The sequence below is a fragment of the Enhydra lutris genome, unplaced genomic scaffold (assembly GCF_002288905.1).
Source record: "Enhydra lutris kenyoni isolate GAN:26980312 unplaced genomic scaffold, ASM228890v2 scaffoldscaffold1, whole genome shotgun sequence".
NCBI classification, from domain to species: domain Eukaryota; kingdom Metazoa; phylum Chordata; class Mammalia; order Carnivora; family Mustelidae; genus Enhydra; species Enhydra lutris.
The window spans coordinates 7,205,551-7,226,677 of NW_019154085.1; positions in this window are offsets into that span (position 1 = coordinate 7,205,551).

Below are 21,127 nucleotides of genomic sequence, written 5' to 3' on the forward strand. Positions count from 1 at the left end.
TCTGAAATTTACCTCTTAAAAAAGGACACAGTAATCTCAATTTCCACTGGATATTTCTTATGATCTTTATTTAACATTTTCTGTTAAATAAATGGATTTGCAACCATAAGGAATTGAGCACTATCATTTAACAAAATTGGGGACTACTTTAATGATATTATAATGAGTAAATAGATATCATCTGCACCGTAAAGCAGAAAAATTTCAAACAGTTAACATGCAAAAGCTTGTAGAGTTTCAGTCCTTGATATGGCAAATATCTATTTTCTAACATAATAAATGTTTTTAATCTTTAGAAAAGAAGTGGTGACAAATCTTTAAGCATTATGCATAAAAATAAAAAAGCAATTTAAGTATGATAAGTCCATTATCAATAAAAGAAAAAAGTATGTTCAGCTTTACTGTTGGGTTTTATGAAATTCGATTTTGGTTTTGAATTAGACCAGATTCAGTACTATGCCAAATGGATCATTTCAATACAGTTGTAACGAACATTACCATGTACTGTGTAGTAAGGAAACAGAGCTTAGCTTGCCAGACTATCATTCTTGGAAACTTTGCCAGTGCAAAATTAGCCTCCTTCCCTTGATATAATATTTAAGGGAATTTTAAGAGGTTCTAAAATTCTTTAGAGACTTATTAGAAGTTACTTGATAAAACAAGCAATCATTTGTGAGTCTGAGACAGCACCACATAGCCCGTTCCCAGTCTAAAACTCTTTCCGCTTCTGGCTGCTGTTTGTCGCTTTGCTCGGCCATCCAGTATTATAAAGGAACTCTTCTGTGACCATCTGCCACTTATCTCTTTGGCCCCAATCTCCTCTTCTGTGATCACTATTGATTTTCCAAATGGACCCACCATACACTAAATGTAGCAATTATTACATTTAGGTTAGAAACTCCCTTTGCCACTGTAGGTTGTATCTGGATTACTAAAGAATCAGTCAAAAACAACCAACAAAATGAAAGCATTTCCTGGAGGCAAAGATTTTTTAAATTGCTACAATTAAGTCTATATGATCATCATTAGTCTCTATTTTCTATTTTTTAAATTAAATTAGCCACGCAAATTCCCACATTTAAGTCCTAAGCAAATGCTAACACAGCTGGTCCTCCCAAATGCATTCATCATATAATTTTTTTTGAACTATGTGCCATTTCTATTCAAAATTGAAATATCCTTCAGGAAAAAGAACCATTTAACATAAAAAGGTATTTAAATTACAATCTTTTCTTTGGAAAGGCAAACTATTGAGACAATAAAATTATTCGTGGTTTCCAGGGGCTGAGGGTCATAGAGAAGTGACGTATAGATGGAGTACAATGGATTTTTAATGCAGTGAAATGATTCTGTATGATAACATAACGGTAGATACATGATTTTAGACATTTGGCAAAATCCCAAGATATGTATAACACAAAGAGGGAACCCTAATTTAAACAATGAGCTTTGGTTGGTGGTAATATGCCAATAATAATTCACCAACTGTAACAAAAGTACACGGATGCAAGATGTTAACGAAAGAGGAAAGTGGGCGGGGTGGCAGGATGTGGCAGGGTGAGGAGAGGCAGTAAATGAAAATTCCCCCTATATTCCATTTTGTATAAACCTAAAAGTGTTCTAAGAAATAAAGTCTATTTATTTAAAAGCAGAATGAAATAAAATCCTCCCTCTCACTTGCCTCTTTATACTTCACTATGATTTTGTGTATCTGTCCTCAAATTAACGTAGAGATATGTGAAGAAGAAAATTTTCAAAGTCTGCTATAAATGAAATAGCCCAAACTAAAATCTCATGAGAAACTCAAGCAGAATTTCTGTCAACGTATATTGTAACCTACATCATGTTGGCCAGTTTGTTTAATTCCACTGGGGGTGAAGCAGGGATGGTAGAGCAGAAATTCCCATTTATAACTCCCGAAGGAAACCAACAAAATGATGATTGGACAGGTGTTTATAGACTTTATTTTTATTTATTTGACAGACAGAAATCACAAGTAGGCAGAGAGGCGGCAGAGAGAGAGGAGGAAGCAGGCTCCCCATTGAGCAGAGAGCCCGATGCGGGGCTCCATCCCAGGACCCTGAGATCATGACCTGAGCGGAAGGCAGAGGCTTTAAACCACTGAGCCACGCAGGCGCCCCGGACAGGTGTTTAAAAGCACCTTGCACTGATTAAAACAGTCGATGTCTAAAGACTACCGGTCCTCCAACATATGACCACAGACCCATTATGGATTTGGGGCTTTTTTTTTTTTTTTTTTTTTGTAAGAAGAGCATGTTGCTGTTTAGTTCTTTCATATGTTGAATCTATGTGTTTCAAATTCAATATATATCATGGTTTGGGCCCTATCTTTTGGGGTTATTAGAATGAAAGGGATAAGTGTCTATCAATGGATGAATGAATAGAGAAGACATGGTACACAGACACACAGACACACAGACACACACACACACACACACACAGTGGAATACTATTCAGCCACAAAAAAAAAAAAAGAAATGAAATCTTGCCACTGTGATAACATAGACCTTGAGGATATTTCGCTAAGTGAAGTATGTCAGACATAAAAAGACAAATACCATAGGATCTCACTTGAATGTGGAAGCTAAAACAAACAAAACAAGCTCACAGATACAGAAAATAATTTACTGGTTGCCAGAGGCAAGGCGGGGGTGGGCAAAATGACTGAAGGGTGTCAAGAGGTACAAACTTCTAGTTATAAAATAAATAAACATGGAGAGGTAATGTACAGTTTGGGGATTACAGTTAATGGTAATGTATTACATATCTGAAAGTTGCTAAAAGAGTAAATCTTAAAAGTCTTCACCACAGGAAAAAGAAAAAGAAAGAAGGACAGGTGATACAAAAAACAGGACAGGAAGAAGTGAAGAGGAAAGGACAGGTGGGACTTCCTAACTCTGGTTAGGCTACTATATTGTTAGTGATAGTGTCTGCATGAGCCCTCATTTACTGTTCTTAAGTAAATGTGTTGATCCAAATATCACTAGTAGTATTTTTTACTGCACATTGAAATCTAAGTTAGTATAATTCAGTTGATGTCATATAATGGAAACAATACATATTTAATAAGATAATTAAACTGTAGGTTTACAATGTACTTTCTTCTACTCTTAAGTACTCAGGTATTTGAAGGAATCTGCTAACAATTTAATTCACTGTGCTTTTATTGATGGGAACAAGAGTAGGAGGTAAATTAGAAAAAACGTTTAAAAAAAATCAAGCCATATCCACTGACACTTCTAGGTTAACATGTACTAAGCTGACATTTGAAAGAGACTCACTTAAAACACATTCATGAGCGATGCAGATGAACACTGGGAAGGCCAGAAATGTGTCCTGTATGTGTTCTTAACTCAAACCTAAATTCCCCATATTTAGAATAGCTACTTTAACTCAGGGGTCACACTATTATCTCACTTTCCAAATCTTACCCTTTTCTGATAAAGAATGTCTCACTTAATTAAGTGGTAGAGAATAATTTAATGTTTCCTTAACCATTCAATTTTCTGAATGAAAGAAAAATACTTTTAGTTTAACTAGGGACATGATGTACAAGTGGGAATGAACAAATCCATTATCTCTAACCCAAGGACATGAAAAAAATCCTGCTACAGAGTCTCCCACATATTCATCATTCTCAGGGTGAACTGTGAAACTTGTTAAAGAATAGATATGAAAAGCATTGCCAATATGTCAGCCACCTTAATACCATCCAAACTTCCTGCAATTGCTGCATTTTCTCCTGTAAGAAATGTCAAGATTTCATCAAAAAGTCTTTTAATTTGGATAGTCTCCATACAGTTGTCTGGCTATTTTCATTCTCTGGTTTGCAACTTCTCTTATACCAGTTGTCATTTCTGTAACCTTTCCAACAGCAACTGTGCAGTCTTGGGACCATGATGCAGAATATCTCACTCAACAATCCTCCCACAAACCATCTGTTTCTAGAGACATCAACAACTGTTGGCATTGGGAGATTCTATGCAAAATGGGAAAGAAATTGTTCAAAATGATAAAGTGAAACTTTCTCAGAGATCTCAAATCCCTAGCATCATAGGCAAATAATTGACATATTAAAAGAACAGTATTATTCAAGTAAAAGATTTCAAGTCTGGAAAAATAATACATAGAAAACCAGAAACACTGAAAGTCCCTCACTTACTCTTCCATCACATTTACATAAAGCTACACATCAAAAATTTTTAATTATAATAATGAATCTCTATAAAATTATGTAATATCTAAATAAAATATCTACCCCAAAAAGTAAAAACATTCACAAGACATTCACTCACCAAAAGTGGCCACACGCATATATATATGCTGTTGTCACACACACACACACACACACATTCTTTCGTTATAAAATGACTGATGTCAATCCTTGTGCAAAATCATAAATGGAACTTTATTTTTCTGCATTTTGATTTGAAATTCTATTGTCCTTGAGATATGAACGATCACCACTAATCATTTCTAATTCACTTTTATGGGGAAATGGAACCATTTTGGATAGATTCTTTCTTTTTTTAGGATTTATTTATTTTTGAGAGAGAGAGAGAGTCCACAAGTGGGAGGAGAGGCAGAGGAAGAGGAGGAGAAACAGACTCCCTGCTAAGTGTAGAGCCCGATAGGGTGGTTCCTGGGAACCAGAGATCATGATCTGAGCCGAAACCAAGAGTCAGATGCTCTAACAACTGAGCCATCCAAGTGCCCCTAGACAGATTCTGTAAGAAACAAATGTCCTGAAAGACTAATTAGTTTCACAGTTGCCAATGTGATTTCTTATACATTTAATATGATTTCCAAGATAACTTTGTGAAATATGTAGGACAAATATTATCACCAATTTACAGAAAAGTATTTGGTGAGTCATTTAAAATCATATAACTTAGAAGTAACAGAGATGGAACTTAGAAGGCGTTTTCACATTTCAAAAACTGTTCAAATTCTACTCAAACACTATTGTTTGGAATGAGTTTTTTTTTTTTTTTAATTTATTTATTTGACAGACACAGCAAGAGAGGGAACACAAGTAGGGAGAGTGGGAGGGGGAGAAGCAGGCTCTCTGCTGAGCAGGGAGCCCGATGCGGGACTCGATCCCAGGACCCTGGGATCTTGACCTGAGCCGAAGGCAGAGGCTTTAACCCACTGAGCCACCCAGGTGCCCCTGGAATGAGTTTTTAAAGTAAAATATGCTTTTGCTCCTTAATTTTCTTATATTCCTTACCATCATATCACCTGGATACATAGATGATAACTGGTTTGAATACAACATATAATTTTAGAAAATATTTTTAAATGTCTAATACAAATACCAAGATCTTAAAAACTGCAGGGTCTTACAGGTTAGGAACACACCTTGTTAGTCTTACCTAGAATTTAATAGCAAAATTATATGATAAAATGTAAGTCTTATTTTAAAGACTCTTCCTAGAGATCCAAGTTGCCACACAATATAAAATTAATTCTGAAAAATAACTCATAGCCAAAATACTTTTCAAAATGGACTTCCTTCTTTTTTAATGGATTCTTTTGTTACTTTTTGTTAGCTCTCAGCCTGTTAAATTTCATGTCATTAATGCCTAATAGTTAATGTTTTGGTCTATTTAAGGCCTAAAGCTTCAATGATTTGAGTTTGATGATTAGCGAGTCTGTGATAGTGTTGTGCCTCTCTTTGGATCTCAGGTCTGTGAACCGGAGTCAGAGCATGTTTTATCTTATATGTATTATTCATCACTCTCATACTCAGAGGGAATTTTCACAGACATGAAAGCACTTTAATTTTTCTTTTTCTGAGGACACATTCATGTCCAATTGGACCAATTACCACAGCCAGTTAACTCTCAATTATGTGGGCAAAACAAATTGTATCATTTAAAAGGTGTGATTGTCACTACAAGTGATCTTTCTGTAAATGGGTGACTGTGTCAGAATTATAGAGTTTCTGTCAAAGGCCTGAGTAATTATAAATCTCCTGGATGTTAGCAAACTTCACCAAAGTGATGTCAGACACAGGCATTCCATTCCAGTATTTTAGATCATTCGTTCTCAGAGGCAATGTTGCCTCTCCTTGTAATACTTAGCAATGTCTGAAGGCATGTGTGGATGTCACATTGGGGAACAATAGTTATTTGTGTCAAAATGCCAATTGTCGAGGTTGAGAAAACCTAACTAGATGGGATCATATGTGCGATGGCTATTAAAAATAAAATCTGACTAATCATAAGCCTGCTCAGTTTGTTTTAAATTGTAAGAACTGAATGAATTAGCTCAAGTTAATATCTCTCTTCCTGTAATATCTGATTCTCATTTTAAAATTCTATTTTCCTATTTATCTCCATATTACCTAAGGTTCTAAACTTTAGCTTGAGTTTCTCTTCTGTAGTTGTCTGTGCATAATGAATTTTAGAAATGACAATTATTTCTTTTTTCACACTGGGAGAGATCCATAAAGGCCTAGTTTTAGATTTGGGTCATGAGAATTTCAGCAAACTGCTCTACCACTGTTCTCCACTTAAGTTGGTTTACATAATAGAGAGAAAGAGCGAGGGAGAGACAAAGATACATGACAGGTATAAGGATGGATGGATGGGTGGGTAGGTAGATAGACAGACAGACTAGGTAAGAGCTTGAACCTAGAGCCAGTCTCTCTAGGTATGTATCTTGGCTTCACTACTTACTAGTTGTGTGTCCTTTGACAAATAATATATTAGGAGTCTAAGATTTTGAATCAATAAAATTTCCAGAATATAGTATTACCTTTTTTATTAGGCTTATCCTTAGCATGAAACACACAAAGCCCTTAAATATTTCCTTATATACAATAATATCAGCCCTCCATATACTTACTTATATAGATATTTTACCACCAATAATAGTGCCTTAAAAGTAATAAAGAATTTTATGACTTAACATATTTTACTTTTCCTGAAACACTAGAACTTCTGAAAATTACATGGTTGCTTTCAATAGCTTCAAAAGATAAACAGATGTATATAACCCTGCTCCTCTGTAAAACTAATTTAATTCTCAATGTATTTTTGATCATCATTGGAAATGGGGAGTAAAAATGAAATTAGTGTATCACTAGAAAATGAACAGATTTACCAATCCTGCTTTTTCATTTTTATTGATTAAAGTACTTTTTGATCACCACTTCAAATGTCCAGTGCAGATAAGATGTTTGCATCATCAGAAAATAACTGGACAGACTGATGCTGCTTTTTCATTTATGTCTATTAGCGCTTCCATGCTTCTGACCCGAATTGCCCAGGCTTTGGTAATTTATTTTTCCAGGCTTATAAAGTGCTTTGGGTGTTTTTGATTGAAGTTACTCATTTTTTCATCACTATCATTGATCAAAGTCTTCCTACGCTTTTCTTTTTTTCCACAGTGACTTAAACATGTATCTTTGTCTTCAAGTTTCTGCTTTAATCTTTCTTTTCTTAAAATGTCTTATCTCACCATGTTTGTGCTGGTTTGTTCCAAATGACTCTTACCTGAGGACTGCCCTCAGTTATGTACTCCTAAGTGATTAAATTCATCAGGTACAGGGCAATGATAGATAGGTATATAGATAGATAGATGATAGATAATGAGTGGATGAAGATACATTTTATATGTTTATATTTATAAATATATAGCTATAAATATATGACATATTTATACATGTATATAGCTGAATTTTTGATATACAGCCATAAATGATGACAGAAATGGCTGGGTCAATCTTTAGGTTTGCCTTATACCAATTCTGATGTTTAACATCACTTCTGATGTTTCACAGTAGGTTATGAGGATCCACACTGTAGGTTTATACAAAGGAAGATTTGGAGTTTTCCTCCATTTAAACAAGATATCCTCCAACTCATCTTGGTAAATTAGTTCAAGTGTGAAATCCTCAATATCTGGAAATTGCCTTCTAATATCCACAGTCCTTAAAATGGGATTAACTTTAAATGGGAAGTTGGGGACAAAGGAGTCCTTGGTGACCCAGAGAAGGCATCTGGAGTAGTGAGAAATAGTAGCTCTATCCTATGTGAACTGACAATCATACAATTCGTTTTTCTGGGATGCATTATGTCAGTTTTTCAACATAATATCTATAAGAAAATAGAACAGTATTTCTTGAATGCTCAGATTTGCAGGGAAATAACCAGACATAAGGGAGATAATATAGCCAATAAGCAAGGGGCTATGAGGCATATTACTAATTTTTATATATCAGTACCAAAACAATGTGTTTTTTGGAAAGCTTTCTAAGGCAGAACTCTCTATACCACATGCTGAGTAAATGAGGAAGTTTCACAAATCTTCCTTGAAATACAAGATGCAGTATTTTATGAAATAAGAAGGTTGAGCTTGACAGTGTTTAGTAACACACCTAACTCTAAAGTAACATGATCTTATGATAATATGGGATATAAATTGAGAGCTGAAAAATGTACAAGACATTTTGCTTCATTAGTGTGAACATTTTGTTTTCCTGACCACTATCACTTCTGACACATGCCCATGCTCTCAAGCAATGGCTACTCCTAGGATGCTGGGTTAATCTAAACGGTTTAACTACGGGTTTAAAAAAGATCAGTCTGGGGCTCCTGGGTGGCTCAGTGGGTTGGGCCGCTGCCTTCGGCACCGGTCGTGGTCCCGGGGTCCTGGGATCGAGTCCCGCATCGGGCTCTCTGCTCGGCGGGGAGCCTGCTTCCCTGCCTCTCTGCCTGCTTGTGATCTCTGTCTGTCAAATAAATAAATAAAATTTAAAAACAAAAAACAAAAACAAACAAACAAACAAAAAAAAAGATCAGTCTGGTGCCTCTAGAAAAAGTGTCTTTGGAGCCTGAAATTAAAACTTGCTTTTTTTCTTCATTTTCCTGTCCTTCTATTTCCATATGATCAACTCAAGTGTACACATCAGAGGAAACAGATCAAGGTACTGTTTCTTCCTCCAACATTAACACATTAGTTGGTCTTATGTAAGTAAATCACTTACCTGGCTGTTCGTTCTTTTCCTCTCCAAACTGTATACTATTTGGAAAGTAACATTCTTTCTCAGATCTAAGTTTTTGAGGATCCATAAATTAGTAATTTTTTTTAAATACTTAGAGAGTTTTTTTTTTATTATTATTTTTTAGGAGAGTAAATAAACCACACAATTACAAAGCAAATTCAATGTGACTTAGTCCATGTTTGATTCATGAAGTTTTGCAAGGGAGCATTTATTGCATTTTGTGATGCTTTAATTTGCATCCCTTTTTCCATAGGACAGCCACTCAGATTCATGACAGCTTCCTTAAGGTTCATCTTGGTCAAAAATTCCTAGATGATGCAGCAGAGGCTCATAAAATATCTCTGGGAATTCCAGAAAGATCCATCAAAACTTTGGAAATCTTTTAGGGTATTACTACTCTCTCTATTTTTTAGTCACTTATAGAGTCAAAACTTGTAGATGAGAAGAATCTTGTACTTGAAGGCATATACAAAATTTTGACTCTGCAATAAGCAAACCAAGGACTGCTTCTGTTTTCTTTCCTGCGTTTTCAGCAGCAACAACTATAACAAATGTCCAGTGACTCATACAGTTATTTCTGTAAATTACTGCATTAATAACATAAATGCTATGAGCAGTATTGTTTGAAAATCCAATTAAATTAACAGCAAGTATTCCAAAATTTAAGAACATGGATTAATGTTCATTTAACATATCCTAGGCAAGGGTTGTAGGACATCATGATTTTTGTGAGGCCAACATAGACCAAACTGACAACTATATCAAGCAGCTCAACGCTAACCTTGCTGGGAGATGAATGTCGTTGCCCTCAACAAGGGTCGCCTGGGTAGCTCAGTCAGTTAAGCATTGAACTCTTGATTTCAGCTCTGGTCATGATCTCGGGGTGGTAGGATCAAGTCCCACCTTGGGCTCTGTACTCAGCACAAAATCTGCTTGTCCCTCTTCCTCTGCTCCCCACTCTCCTCTTGCTCTCTTTTCTCTCTCAAATAAATAATAACAATAAATAAAATCTTTAAAAAAAAAAAGTTTCTGTTTTTTTCTCCCCCTTTGGTCACTGAGCTCTAACATGATTTTGGTACCTCATGAAATACTCTCAAATACTGAAATATTTAATGTATATAACAAATTCAAAATTGTTTAAGATTTTATTTATTTAGGGGCACCTGGGTGGCTCAGAGGGTTAAGCCTCTGCCTTCAGCTCAGGTCATGATCTCAGGGTCCTGGGATGGAGCCCCGAATATGGCTCTCTGCTCAGCAGGGAGCCTGGTTCCCCACCCCCCCCCTCTCTGCCTGTTTCTCTGACTACTTGTGATCTCTGTCAAATAAATAAATAAAATTTTTTAAGAAAAGATTTTTTTTTTAGATTTTTTAAGATTTTTAAGAAAAGATTTTATTTATTTATTTGACAGGGAGAGCACAAAGGGGGAGGAGGAGCAGACGGAGATGGAGAAGCAGACTCCCCGCTGAGCAGAGAGCCCTATGCGGGCCTCAATCTCAGGACCCTGAGACCATGACCTGAGCTGAAGGCAGATGCTTAACCAACTGAGCTACCCAGGTGCCCCCAAAATTCAAATTTTACATACAGAATGAATTTTATTTATAAAGAAAGATATTTTCAACTTAACATGGAAAGCTATTATAAGTATTTTAGACCATTAAATTTACCTTAATGTGAGTACAATTGATTCTACCATGTACAGCTCTTATATATTACCAAGGTGCCAGAAACCTTGTTTTTCACATCTGACTAAATGCTCTATCTTTCCCATCCCTGTCTAATTTTTTCCATCTACTTTTTTCCTCAGCTCATTCCATATACTTTCCATCACTACTTTTCCAAGTTACATTTAGGGGATACTAAAAATGACATATCTCTTCTCTGCCCATTTCATAAACTATTGAGAAATAAATGTCAAAGTGTGGTAGAAGGATTTCCAGTTAAAAACCTAGATAATGGTAGAGAAACTTTTCTTAAATTTTATATATATATGTGTATATATATATATATATATATTTTTTTTTTTTTTTCCCACAAAATCAAGCAACAATAAAATCTGGGCAAAATACAGACCAACAAATATGCAAATTTCTGTTTGAAGCCATCAGAAAGATACTGAGGAAGCCAGGACTTGAGGAGCCAGAATCCTGAAAAGAAAGAAGCTTGTTGAGATGAGCCTTAAACCACGTTTCCATCACAGGATAATTCTTCAGTGGCAAGAGGTAAGAGGCTAAGAAGAGAGAGCAGAGAATGGCAGCTGAGGTAGGGTACTTTAAGTTTAACTTTAGGCAGCCTCAAGGGGTTCAATCTCAACAGAGACTCAATCGAGACTCTGAATATATCATGTCTCACAGAATATATCATGTTATCCCCTTGTATATCAATATTAATGGCTTACGGAACTTTAGTTGAGTTTTAGATCTTGTCCTTTATGCTTTCTGCTTCTAGGGCCATCCATGAACCAATTCTTTTGACTCCCTCCTTCTGACCCACATACACCTGGACACTCTCAAATGAAACCTCAAAGTAGTTATAAAATTGAGTAAATGTCAAAACCTTAAGCTTATTTTCTCTTAGTTTTCTAATTTATGAGATATAAGAGGTATTTTACCACACTCTTCTCCACTTGGTTCAGATTCCAATAAACTGAAAGTAGAAAGAAAATACTGTTCATATATTCTTGTTTTTATTAATATATTTAATGCAAGGGAATTTACTTTTATGTAAATATAAACCTTTTTCTCATATGTAGATTCTATGTGTTTAAGTCTCCTTCTTAAATACAAAAAGTTTTCCCTATATCTTCCAAAAGAACTCTTTCAAATCTCATCACTGCTAACTGTGGAATTCAGGTCATCTTAGTATTTATTTATAGTGACTAATTTGTCAACTCATACAGATAATGTCATTCAAAATTACTGAGAAATAGCAAAACTAAGTTCCAGCAGCCAGAAACTGTTTATTAAAAAGTCTAGGCTTCTTACAGGCACATTCTTATATATTATGGCTTTAGCACATTTTCTTGTATTGAACAATTCAATAATAAATGTAACTTTTGTAATGGAAGTGTTCACTTAGTTATTATTTTTCAAGTTTTATTTATGTAAATAGTATAATTATCTTCCATATTGTGAGAAATTTCCCTTAGCTCCTAGCTTGTATACTACCAGAGGAGCAAATGAAACAGATAAATAGAGTATTAAAAATTGTATTTACATTTATTTTCACCAAAAATGTTAAGTTTATAATTGCTAATATTTAATATATAAATTAATATCAGAGTTCTTATTCAAATATCACATGCCAAATGGAGTAAAACCAAAATATCTGAGAAAGTCATAACTGCTAAAGGACTGCCAGAGACAATAATTACAGTTGGAGTTAATTAAAGTTTGAAAAAGACCAAGAATTTAAAATAAATCCAGGTGTAATTTTCAAAAATTTGAGGATTTTTTCCTCACTTGATTGGCCTTTGCAAAGACTCGGTTCATAGTCTGTGCGTACGTACATAAATATCTGCATTACAATCTGTTTTTAGAAATGGGATAAAACCAGAGAAATCTGTGGAGCATCTGATTAGTGGTTCACACAATTAATTGGATGGCTAGTAGATTGGAATTTAGTCATTTCAGGAATTAAATCCTGTGGGGCACAGCTGCCAAAAGTGTCCTATATTTCACAGATTAGACAATGTTTAATTAATAGATTAAAGGTAAGCCAAGCAAATCATAAGCAGTACTCAGATTTATATTTTGACTAGTCAGATAGAATGTATAGCAGAAACCTATTATGCTTATTTAACAGGGAATCACTCAATTTCAAGCTAAAAAGCATTTGTTGGTTTTGGTCATAAATCTATTTGAGTCACCATCAATTTGGTTTTATATCCACTATTTATTTAGCTCATTATGTAATACCACTCACGATACATAATAGAGGCCATTATTTTGTGCAAAAGTATTCTGCCATGGGTTTTTTGGAATATTTATTCAAGAATATTTTCTAAATGAAAATTATAGATGTTTATTTATGGATATTTGGCAACTAACATGTACAATATTATGCCCCTTTTCTGTCTTAGCGAACAGATGATTCCTTTCTAACAGGCAAGTTCTATGGTTCCATATGCTTGCATCCTATTTATGGGAGAATACTGAGAAGTTCTGAAGATGAAAATTACATTGTGGAAGGAACCATACATTGTATCCCCAGTCTAATGACTGGGAAATGTGTCACTGTCAAATCTTTACACTAGTCAAAACTTACTGTACCCCACAATGAGTCAGCTACGTTACTCACACTTAAGGATAGTGACCAAACAAAGTCTGTAAAAAGCCTTAAAATGGGAGGTTTAATGGGGTGCCTAGGTGGCTCAATTGTTGAAGCATCTGCCTTTGGCTCAGGGTCCTGGGATCGAGCCCTGCAGTGGGCTCCCTGCTCAGCAAAGGGTCTGCTTTTTTCCCTTCCCTCCACTGCTCCCTCTGCTTGTTCTCGTTCTCAATCTCTCTCTCTCTCTCTCTCTGTGTGTCAAGTAAATAAAATCTTCTAAATAAGTAAATATTTTATTTAAAAAACGGGAGGTTGGGGCGCCTGGGTGGCTCAGTGGGTTAAGCCTCTGCCTTCGGCTCAGGTCATGATCTCAGGGTCCTGGGATGGAGCCCCGTATCAGGCTCTCTGCTCGGCAGGGAACCTGCTTTCCTCTCTTTCTGCCTGCCTCTCTGCCTACTTGCAATCTCTATCTCTCTGTCAAATAAATAAATAAATAAATCTTAAAAAAAAAAAAAAAGAAAACCATTTTAAAAAAATAAAAAAAAATAAAAAACGGGAGGTTTAGTGTTAAAAGCCACAATCTCAATCAAAACCATACTAATACTCATCATCTTTCTTCTCCACTATCCTTTTTTAGATTTCCCTTACCTTTAGCCAACACTCCCACAGGTCTACATCTCTTTCTGGAAGGTGTCATCAAAACTTTATCAGTGATAATGTGAATCCTCATTTACCTCGCCCTTATCAGGATATAGCTGCTGTAATAACCTATGTATCTTTATTATCACATTTAGAAGCACCAAGAGTTCCCTGCATGAATCTTTTGAGTTTCAGACACATTCTTCTTGGATCCCACTACATCACAAGGACACTTGCTTCTCATGATGATAATGGTCAATTTTCCCCACCCCACTATAGTAACTCCTTTTTTTCTTGCTTGTCTATTAGTATGAGGAGTCCAAAAATGCAAGATGAAAATTGTAGCTCTAAGTTCATCAGAATTTTACTGAGGCCCTGATGAAACTGCATTCCCTTGAAGACGAGAATTTTAATTATTTAAAGACCAAAATTCTGGAGATAAGAATTACAAAAATAGCAGAGTTCCCAAGTGGGTCACTTAGCTAAACAATAACAAGTTCCATTCCCCTTTCCACCCTTGTTTCCTAGACTCATTTAATACATCAGGAACAGAGCACATTCAATATTAGTTCAAAGTATATAAGAATATCTTAAATAATAGGACATCAACCTTGCAAAATATTATTCTCAAAATAGTGCCTAAGTGTGTTTTTAAAAAGATACTTCCATTCTTTCAGGACAGCAGCTATCAATGATATAAAATATGATAGAACCCAAGGATCCTATAATCATGTGCTCATTTTCAAGTTCTCTTTACTTGAAAAGCATCCCTTGGTCCTATACAATTCTAGCAGGAACCCATGTAAGTAAATAAAAAACTCTGAAAGTCTTAGGATAGAGATGCCAAATAGCACTGAAGGCAGAGGTAACAAACCCACAGCCAGAATACAATCCAAATCTCAGGGCTGATAAATCACTGTTCCCTCCATGTAAGAAGAATTTAGGCAATCAATTTATCACTGAGCGGTACCATATCAAAAGCCCAACATCAAGGTGCCTGAGTAGCTCAGATGATTAAGCATCTGACTTTGGCTCAGGTCATGATTCCAGCGTCTTGAGATCGAGCCACATTTCAGGCTCCCTGCTCAGTGGGGAGTCTGCTTCTCCCTTCCTCTCTCCTCTACTTGTGTTCTCTCTCTCTCTCTCTCTCTCTGCCTCTCAAATGAATAAACAAAATCTTAAAAAAAAAACAAAAAACTCAACATCAGTCAGGCAATCAGCAAGGGCAGTACACAAACAAATCTCAGTAAGAGGGGCCCCAAGTTATTGGGCTCATGCCTAGACTATATTTAACTTATGTCACTATGTCCACTCCTTTCATCGGTCCATTGCAAAAATACTGGGGCGGCTGAGGACAGAGCCTGTCTTATTCACTGAGTCATGAAGTGTCTCCATTGACTGAAGTTTTAATATGAGACCAAAACAAAATGAAATAAAACAAAAACAAAACCCGCACATGGGCTCACTCCTATCCTTCAATATGCATCTCCAGAGCTCTTAGTCTCTGACCTTTGTTGCTCCTTCCAGACTTCTGACCAAGAAGCCAATTTGCCACTCAAGATTTTGAGTAATAGCTTTACCTCTAGTAACTTCCCTCATGATATTACGGTGATAGAAACACGTATCCTACTCACAGTTTAGACTGTTGAGAAGACTCCCCCACTCTCCTTACAGCTACACATGAATGTAGCTGAGGCTCACTGGCCGTCCATCTTCAGCTTGCATCAACAGATTGATCCGTGAGCCAGATACTAGTTTTCTTCCAAACTTAGCTTCAGGGAATATTCTCCCTTACCCCCAAAGATTTAGGTATGGACAGAGAATAAGGCTTTGTTGAAACAGAAGATGGTTACCTGCTCATTAAACTTAATTGTATCTATGGACTAAACTGTAATCAGGGTCTGGGTAACTCATCCCATACAGCACCAGTGCTGCTCCTGCCCAACTTTGTGACTCAGTAGATCTAATAATACCCATCCCTTGATGAGTAGGACCGCTCATAGAGCCTGTCCCATGATTCATCACTCAGTCTCTACTAGAGTCTAATGCAAGTTTAGAAGCTACTTTTGACAGTAATTCTCTGCTGCAAAAAAACCCTGCCTTACTCTAGAATCTGAAAGGTCTATTATGTCTATGGGAGTCTAAATAGTCTATATGACTATTTTGTTTAAAGATCCCAAGAGATTCCAAAGCATTGTATCTACTGGGTCATATGACTTGAACAGAAAAGAAACAGGAAGGATACAAAAACCTGATATGCAGAACTGTCTACAGCAGCTGCATGTGAGCCCAGAAGACTGAGCGGATATGGAATGAGTCATCAACAACCAGCATTTATCTATGAATGCCTTGTTCTAGCATTTGTCTATGTGTGTATTGATTTATTGTGCAAATGTTTCTTCTCCCTACATAAAATACAGCCAAATAAAATATAATTTGAATGAAATGTAGACAATAGGGAAAAAGAAAAAAAATAGCAGCAGGAGGAGGCCAGCAATGAAATTTTGTGCATAAAAATCACACTGTGAAGTTTGCTGCATTGAAAATCTATAGAACTACTGAGAAAATACTGAGACAACAGAGCACATTTTATGGCTCTCCTCTGTAAAACATAGCTTATCTTCAGTAATACTGGCCTAGTGAAACATTTCTTACCATTCATTATATAATCAAAAAATAAAAGAAGAAAAGAGGGAAAGGTAGAAATTTAAAGATAATAAAGAGCTATTAGAAGGCTGTGAAAAACAAGAAGAACAAGCACAAAAGCTGATCCTTTGCAAAGACATACAAAATTCATAAACCAGTAGCCAGGTGACCCAAGAGAAAGAAAAGAAGACAAAATTGCCAATATCAGAAATGAAAGAGGAGTCATGACTACTTAGTCCATACACAATTAAGGAATACCATAAATAACTAGGATCACAAATTTTATCATTTACATGAAATGGGCCAATTCCTTGAAAGACAAAACTAGCAAAACTCATAGGAAAAAGTACATAACCTGTTTGCACTATACCTATTAAGGAAATTCAATCAATAATTAATAACCTTCAAAAAAAATAAAGTGCCAGGCCTGGATGCTTTCATTGTTGAATTCTATCAAATATCTGAGGGGAAAATAATACCAATCTCCACAATATTTTCCAGAAAATAGAAGCAGAGACCACTTTATAATTCATTCTTTGAGACCAGCATTACCCTAATACAAACCAGAATATGTCTTAAAAATAGATTAAAAAATTCCTCAACAAAATATTAGCAAACTGAATCCAACAACATATAAAAGGAGTTCTATATCAAGACCAACAAAGATTTATTCCACATATGCAAGTCAAGTTCAACATTCAGAAGTCAATCCATGTAATCCATCACAGCAACAGAGTAAAGAAGAAAAAAGTCATATAACCATATCAATTTGTGCATAAAAATCATTGATAAACCCAATACCCATTCATGATAAGAACTCTCAGGAAACTAGAAAAAGAGGAATTTCCTCAATTTGATAAAAAAAAAATCTAGAAAAAACAAATAGCTAACATCATACTTAATGGGCAGAGATTAGATGCTTTCCCACTAAGATCCTTAGAAAGTGGTAGAGTCAAGGATGTCTTATTTTGCCACTCCTATGCAACACTGTACTAGAAGACAAAGCTAAGTGCAATGAGATAGTTTGAAAGCTTCTTACAACGCTAAACTTAGTCTTACCATATGATCTAGCAATCATGTTCCAAATTGCACACACACATGCATGTGCGTGCACACACGCACACACACACACACACGCACAAATATTTACGTATTTACTTTCTCAACACAGAAGAGCTAGAAGTAATGGCAGACCAGTGACAACAACTGTACCTAATATTCTCAATAAAAGGAACCAAAATTCCCTGGGAAAATGCCTCTTTGTAGGACTTTGGCAGAAAACATACAAGATATTCTTAAAGCATCTTACAGTGCCAGAAAGGAGACAAGTACTAAAACAAACAAACCAACAAACAGAAATACCAAAAGAACAAAAAACAATATTGGAGGCGTATCAAAGAAATGCAGGAGTCGACCGAAAGAGCTACTAATGCCCCCCCTGGAACAAGTTAAGCAACAGAATAAACAAAGTGGCATTGGATTATAACACTAAGTATAAACTAATAAATATCCAATATGAATATTGATATCTGTTATATATCCATATTAATAAAAATTAATGAAAAATATGCATAAGGAGATCAGTATCCTATATAGATAAATGTCAAATAATTTATGCAGACATTCAAGAATGGAAAGAAAAACTCCCCACATCTTAGGTGTAGAGTGGCACAGCGACCTCCTTCCAAAGTGTCCAGTAGAAAGGGGCAGAGGAGAGAGTAACTGCACAGTAGAAAAACTTAAGAACCACGACCTCAGCCAGGTGATCAAGGTCAACACCAACAGTGATAAGCAGTGTTGATAGTATATACCCTTGATATGATGTGAGGAGAATAGCAATTTACCTGTCTTCCTCCACATAACTTTAATTATAGCCTAATAATAAGAAACATTAGATAAATGCCAGCTGAAGGATGTTCTAAACTATCTCACCACTACTCAAAACTGTTAAGGTCATCAAAAACAAGCATCTAAGAAAGTGTCGCAGCCATGAGGAGCCTAAGGAGACATGACAATTAAATGTAATGTATTATCCTGAATGGACTCTTTGAATAGAAAAAAGATATTAGATAAAAACTAAGGAAATCTGAATAGAGAATGGATTGTGGTTAATAACAATGTATCAATACCAGTTCATTAATTGTGACAAATGTACCATACTAATATAAGCTGTTCATAATAGGGAAAGCAAAGCATGAAATCTATGTAAATCTTTTGTACTAGTTTCACAATCCTCTAAATCCATAACTAGTCTAAAATAGAAAGTGTAAAAAATTAAATATATTAGTTCAAAGATGAAAAGGCACAATACCAGAATATAAGCAAAATAATTAAAAATCCATTAAAGATTAGCTAATATTTCAGAATAATGAGGGATAAAACAAGATATTAAGAATGAATAAAGGAATAATAGACCTATGTGAAATATGAGGTAAAAACTTGAAAATCAAAAGCCACAAGATAAAAATGAAAACATAATAGAAGCTCTGGAAAGACAAGATCTGTGTGGGAAGCCAAGAAATGGGTTTCTTGCTAAAGCTTAAATGAGGTAAAGGCTACACTTAAGGAGAAATAGAAAATGACACAGAGGGTTGGAGGAGTAGAGAGGGAAACAAAATCCTTGTAGAAACAAACCACATTTTCCAGTGACATCAGTTGTTTATAAAAAGACTGCTGTACATCATGGTCCTGGATATGACATCCATCCTAAGAACCTTAGAACAAAGGATGTTTTTTATATTTTTCTCTCTACCTTTTCTTTATGCCTGTTCTCAAATCTCTAGAAATGAGCTACGCTTTCAAAGTCCTTTGCTTCTATGATAACAAGGGGTTGTAAGTATCAAAAGGAGTTATGCATTTGTTTGTACTGTTAAAATCGAAAGTAAACTTTAAAAGGGAAAGGAAATTTTTTAAAAAATTTGAAGTGTGAATATGCACTTAAAGGTTTAGATTAGGGGGTTGCCTGGGTGGCTCAGTTGGTTAAGCTTAGGATTCTTGGTTTGAGCTCAGGTCATGATCTCGGGGTCATGAAATCAAGCCCCATGTCAGGGTCTGCAGAGCATAAAACCTGCTTAAGATTCTCTCTCTCTCCACACACCTGGGTGGTACAGTTGGTTAAGCATTTGACTCCTGGTTCCAGCTCAGGTCGAAATCTGAGTCATGAGATAAACCAAGAATTCTGCTCTGTGCTCAGCTCCCAGTCTACTTACAACTCACTCTCCTTCTCCCTCTGCCCCTCCCCCCCACCATTCTCTCTCTCTCTCTCTCTCTCTCAAATAAATAAATAACATCTTTAAAAAAATAAATCAAAATCAAAAAAAATTTTTTAAAAGTTTAGATTTGGCATTTCTTGAAAACAAGATTGTCTGAAAAATTAGGTGACTATATAATTTTCAATCATAGATGTTATATACCATCTTGGAGAAAATTAATTAGAAACATTAAAGATATACATATTTTTAGTTGAGAAAATTATTATAAATGAATATGTATCAGCAGCTCATATATATTTCTGAATGGTCTTCTTATAATTAAAATATTCAGGCCTGCCTGAATATTAAGCGTTTGCCTTCGGCTCAGGTCATGATCCCAGCGTCCTGGGATTGAGCCCCGCATCGGGCTCCCCGCTCAGCAGGAAGCCTGCTTCTCCCTCTCCCACTCCCCGTGCTTCTGTGTTCCCTCTCTCGCTGTGTCTCTCTCTGTCAAATAAATAAATAAAATCTCCAAAAAAAAAAAAATGGTAACAACTCAAAACATTGACAACTGCAAATGCTAATGAAGATGTGGATCAACAGCTATGGTCTTGTATAAAAAATGTGGTCAGTGAAATTCTTTGTTTAGAGAGAGGAAACTAAATATTTTATATAAATATGAAAATATTTTAAAATAAATGTTTGAAATGTTTGTTATAAAGGAGTTCATTTTTACAGAGAATAATTGAGATTTCTGAAAGCAAATTATTCATTTGTGCATATTTCAGAAAGCTTATTAATATTGTCATTTGACCAAATTGAATAGCAAATGTTTTTCACATATTCCACTTTTGCATTAATACTGACTTACTTTTCACATTTGAAGTAGAACTTATGACTGAGAATAATTTATTTGGGAAATAAAGTAAATTCAGATTTGGAAAGAAGTACGTTAGACATTTTTACATATAGCTACGTTAAAGTTTATAATAATTGACTATCACAAATAATAGGTAAAATTTTATCTTGAAGTGAATGTTTTTTGTTATTGAACACATTTAAAAGAACTGTAGTTTTTTGTTTGTTTGTTTTTTCAAGATTTTCTTTATTTATTTGACAGAGCCAGGGAGCCCGATGTGGGGCTCCATCTCAGGACCCTGGGATCATTACCTGAGCTGAAGGCAGACGCTTAATAACTGAGCCACCCAGGTGCCAAGAACTGTAGTTTTCTACAGACATCTTACAATTTCTTTTACTACCACATACATGGTGAATTTTCTCACTTTTAACCAGATTCTATTTTAATCTGATGGCAGATTAAAGAATGTGTTAAGTCACAAAGTTCTATTA